The sequence below is a fragment of the Orcinus orca genome, chromosome 11 (genome assembly GCF_937001465.1).
Source record: "Orcinus orca chromosome 11, mOrcOrc1.1, whole genome shotgun sequence".
NCBI lineage: Eukaryota > Metazoa > Chordata > Mammalia > Artiodactyla > Delphinidae > Orcinus > Orcinus orca.
Window position 1 is genome coordinate 92,170,799 of NC_064569.1, and position 5,470 is coordinate 92,176,268.

Here is a 5,470-nt window from a genome sequence, read left to right on the forward strand (position 1 = left end):
CCCCTCGCCCACATCTTTCACCCCAATTTACAGACGAAGAGACTGAGCCTCAAAGGGGACAAGTGGCTCAGAGCTGGAACAAGGGGGACAGCCTGAGTGCCCTTGGCCCTGGTCTAGGCTGGTGGCAGCTCACATAGATGGATTTGAGAGGCAGGCGGAAGACGCAGTAGCTTTCTTTCCGCCTTTCTCACACCTCCTGGAATCCCCCTGTCAGAGATTCATCCCTTTGGGCATTTGAGTACCCAGAGGGAGGGTCACACTTTAAACCATTATCCCCTGAGACCTGTGCAGGTGCTTGGGGGAGATAGACACTGCAGTGTCATCCAGCTCAGCCCCGCCCCAAACAGCATCACCAAGGCAGCAGAGAACATCTGAGAGGCCGCCCAGCAAGCCAGCTGCCTTCACACCTGCGGCCCTTGGGTTTCCCCTGGTCACAGCCCTGTCCCTGTCCCATCTGCCCTGAAGCCAGCTCGTCTCTTCTAAGTACTTTAGAGCCACTCACTTCTTTAATCCTCACAACAGTCCTGGTACTCCTCCCTTTTTACAGATGAGAAAACTGAGGCACAGAGAAGTTTAGGCACTTGTGCAAGGTCACAGCTGGTAGGTGGCAGAAACAGGATTTAATCCAGGCCACTAGGTCTAGAGTTAGTGCTTTAACCACGACCCCAGTTGTCCCAAAGGGGCTGCAGGGGCCTCAGGGCAGGCTGGACGGTGTTTCTTCCACTGCTGCATCCCTGGCAACTGGCACCATGCCCAGCACATAATAAGCTCTCAGTAAACGCACAGTGAGTGAATGAATGAATCTCAGAACAATTCCTCCCTCTTCCAAGAGCCAACCTCGGCCAACTTCAGAAATCCCCCCTCATCTGAGGTTTCAGTTACCTGCGGTCAACCTCAGTCCGAAAACATGAAATACCAGAAATAAACAATTCCTAAATTTCAAATTGTGCTCTGCCCCACCCAGGCTGTGAATTATTCCTTTGTCCAGGATATCCTGCCTGTTAGTCACTTCGTAGCCACCTTGGTTATCAGATGGACTGTCGTGGTATCTCAGAGCTGTGGTCAAGTAACCCTTATATTACTTAGTAATGGCCCCAAAACTCAAGACTAGTGACACTGGCAGTTCAGATATTCTCTTACTGTGCCTCATTTATAAATTAAAGTCTACCCTAGATATGTAGGTATAGGAGAAAAACATAGTACGTATGGGATTCAGTACTACCCTCGGTTGCAGGCATCCATTAGGGGTCTGGACTGTGCTCCTCTCAGATAAGCAGAGACTACTACTGTGTGTGTATCTGAAACTAGCCGAATGCGGCGGAGCCCCTCTTGCTAAAGCCCCATACGACGTTCCACCCTCCATGCCTGAGTTAGGAGCCTCCAGAGCCTTCCCAGGTCGGGCATTTTCCATAGAGGCTCTGATTGACCGCCTTCCACAGCAGGAGGCTGTGACTGTCAGTTGACTTATCTGTGTCCTCCGTGGTCATGCCCTCCCCCACAGGGCTGGGGACTCTTTGCAGACCAGATTGCACCCAGCCTCCTCTCTGTGGCCAGGGCTTGGCGTGTAGCCAGGTGCACAGAGGAATGGAAGATGATGCATCTCCCGCCAGCTCCTCCCTCCCCTCTGCATCCTGACTTCCTGGAATTGTAGACTGGGTACCTTTTATCCCCACAAGCAACAGTCCCCCCACTCAGCACTTCCGGCCTTGCTTTCTCACAGCTTTGTCCGACACCCTCCCTCCCGGGCGCTGCGATGGGATGTGTGTCATACCTGCGGTGGTGGAAAATGTCTCAGAGCCAGCCAAGGGGATGTCCCGGGGCTGTCTCAGGGGCCAACCCCAGGCTGCTAGTGCTGAGCTCAAGTTTAATCAACAACCCAACCCCCCCCTTCCCTGCCCCCAAAGACAGTGGCCATGAGACAGCAAGATGTAGGGGTGAGACCCCAAGTTTCTAGTCATCCCTCCACCCACACTTACTGTGTGGTCTGGTAGAGGGCGCCATCCTCTCAGGGCTGCCTGTCCGGATCTGTGACGCAGAACCCAGAATTTTGGTCATTCCTGCCTTGCCAGGTCTCTGAGAGATTGTATGAGATCCTTGAATGACCACACTTGACAGCAGTGAAGAGCTTGCCGGTGTGAGTGCTAAAGACTGCCTGGGTTCAAATCCTTGCTCCACTGTGTTCCATCTGTGTGGCCTCGGGCAAGTCATTACCCACTCTGTGCCTTAGTCTTCTCATCTGTAAAATGGGTAAGAAGAGTCCCTCCCTTGTGGCATTGTTGTAAGGATCAAGTGAGTTGATAATACAATGCATTTAGAGCAGAGCCTGATGCCTGCTAAGTGCTCAAACGCCCCTCTTGAAGAGACCCTGAAGGATGGAGAACATTCTACTGTGGCCCTCACAGGTCCTCGTCCCCATAACTGTCCCTCCCCCACTGCCTGTTGATAAAATCCAAACTGCCAAACGGTGGCTGCTGATCTGTAAGAACAATTTCTCTCTCTTCCAAGAACCATCCTCAAACAATTATTTCCAATACAAGCTGAACTCTGGCTGCCCCTTACTACAGCCCTGCACAAAACTTTGTCTTCCTTCCCCAAGTTAGAAGCTCCTTCAGAGTCTCCTCATGCCTGGTATTCCCAAATAAAGCTTGTGCTAATGGGACTCTGGCTGATTTTCTTCCAGAACCATTGTCATCACCCCTGTATCCCCAGAATCTAGCACAGGATCGGGCCCATAGCACAAAAGATGGTTCGAAAAGAGCGGTCTCAGGAGGAGACAGTAGAAGGAAGTAATTAACCCTAATTGGAATGAATTAGAGCGCCTCCGACAAGTGGGGATGCTTGAAGGTCTTGAGGGATGTGTAGGAGTCCGGGAGTGGATTGTTTGGATGGCGGGACTGTTTCAAACCCAGGGACCAGCGTGTGCCAAAGCAAATGAGTCAGTTGCGGTCCCTGCTCTCATGCCCACCCCCCGCAGGCCCAGCCTCCCGCTCTTGAAGTGAAATATATGTAGTCCCAGCCACAAGCCACATTCCGTGTGGCACCTGAAACCACAGACTATCAGGGCTAGGAGAGCACTTAGAAATCACCCAGTCTGACTACCCCATTCACTGATGGAGCGACTGAGGCATGAAAGCAGATGAGACCTGCCCGAGGTCCCCGCGGCATTGACTATGACATTAAGGAGTTCGGCCAGGGTCCTGAGGGTTTAGGGAGTCACTGGGGGTTTCCCTGGGGATTTAGGCAAGGGTGTGGCATGGCCAGATGTGACCATATCTTGAATCCTGGATCCGCCAACAATCAGCTGCATTTCTTAACTTCCCTGAGCCTCAGTTTCCTAATCTGCAAAATGGGGAGTATAACACCTGCCTCACAAGGTCCCTGTCAGGTGATGAAATGATGCGTGAAAAGCGTCTGGCCCTGTGTCTGGAACATAAATATTAGCCTTCTTCCCACTTTTAAAATGTGCTTCTTGATGATTTTTGAAATTGTCCTGGTTGTCCCCAATAATTAGGAGGACAGTGGTAAGTTATTCATCCTAGCTATGAACTGGTTCACCGTAATTTGCTTGGTAACTGCAGACATTGAAAGTTGCTTAGAGTGGGAATTGAGAGGTAGGAGGAGAGCAGAGATAGTGGGGGATTGAGGAAGTGAAGGAACAAATACAGCTCAAGAAATTGGAGACCTGAGGGGCTGGAAGGCCCTCCCACCTCTCCTCCCTTTTCTTTTATACCCCAATCTGCCCTGGCTGCCTCCTGCTTCCTGCTCTGCATCTGACAGCTCTCCAAGGCCCTAGGCTGCCTGGTCCCCAGCTGGTGCCACCCCTCTCTCCTGGAATCTGACCCAGGCAAGCCTGTCTCTCCTTCATTCCTTCCACCCCTGCCAGCTGCTCCCTCCTTGCTCCATCTCCCAAGGCCTATACTCTAATCCACACTGGACATTCACACTGTGGCTTCTAGCCCATCAGTCCATCTCCACTTGGTGTAAGGCGGTCCCTTATGCCACACACTACCAGCTCAGGTCTCCCATCAGACACAGTAAGGACAGCTGGGTTCCCTGGATGTACTTGCTCATAGGGCCCTCTCAACTTTCCAGTCTCCACCATAACAGCTTCAATTTTCCCTGCCTAGAAAATCGGAGTCAGGAACAATAGTTTCTTATCTTATTTATTTATTTATTTTTGGCTGCGTTGGGTCTTCGTTTCTGTGTGAGGGCTTTCTCTAGTTGCGGCGAGCGGGGGCCACTCTTCATCGCGGTGCACGGGCCTCTCACTGTCGCGGCCTCTCTTGTTGCGGAGCACAGGCTCCAGACGCGCAGGCTCAGTAGGTGTGGCTCACGGGCCTAGTTGCTCCGCGGCATGTGGGAATCTTCCCAGACTAGGGCTCGAACCCGTGTCCCCTGCATTGGCAGGTGGACTCTCAACCACTGCACCACCAGGGAAGCCCAGGAACAATAGTTTCTGTTGTGGAAGGAACCTGGGGGATTATCTGGCCTTGACATGTCACCAGGTACCAGCTATGATCAATCCGGCCTGCCTACAGAATCTAAGGCTGCATCCAAGCTCCAGAGAAAGGAGGAGTATGGTCAGTTAGCAATGTCTGCCAGGCACCACTGCAGTTGATTAGCAATGTCTGCCAGGCACCACTGCAATTGATTAGCAATGTCTGCCATGAGTGCAGCTTTATGAATGCCAGATATTGCTGTTCATGATCTGGTCCAACTTTTCAGAGTCAAGGATACTTGAGATAGATAGATGTAAAATCAAGAGCAATATTTTCCCATGAGACCATATCAGACGGTGCCTGGACACCGAATAAGATAAATCTGACTCCTTTTAGTGAAAAAGATATTTCCCTTACAATCCTTCTGCATTTTCTCAAGGAAGAAGTCTCTGGTTCTGGCATGTCTTCATCAGCTTCCCAACACTTGCTTATCTCCCCTTTAAGCTAAGAGGTAGAGCAGATTTCCAGCAGGCAATAAACTGAAACATTTTGTTTTATTGTACTTACTTTGTACCATTACCTTTTATTTATAGTGAATATCAGTTTTCCCATTTACAGAACCAATATAAAATTTTTTCTTTAATAAAAGTATTAAACAAAAAGTGAATTGATTGAAAGAAAAATATTAAGTAAACAATAACAAAGATGGTACACATAGATCATTAAAAAAAAAAAAATATATATATATATATATATATATATATATATATACACACACATACAGGACCAAAGCCTGAGAAATGTAACCCTCCAAAGAATTCTGCAAAGTGGAAATTCACTTGCAGAGAGATTTCCTGGTTTGCCCGAGGACACACAGCAAAGCTGTGGGCACTGAGCTTGGGTCTGATGCTCTCCTCAGGACTGAGGAGACTTACGGCCCAGAACACACAGCACCATATGGCAGGAGGTGGGAAGTGCGATGGCCCGGTAATTAAGCTATTCCATGGTAAGGATCCAAGACTCAGACAACC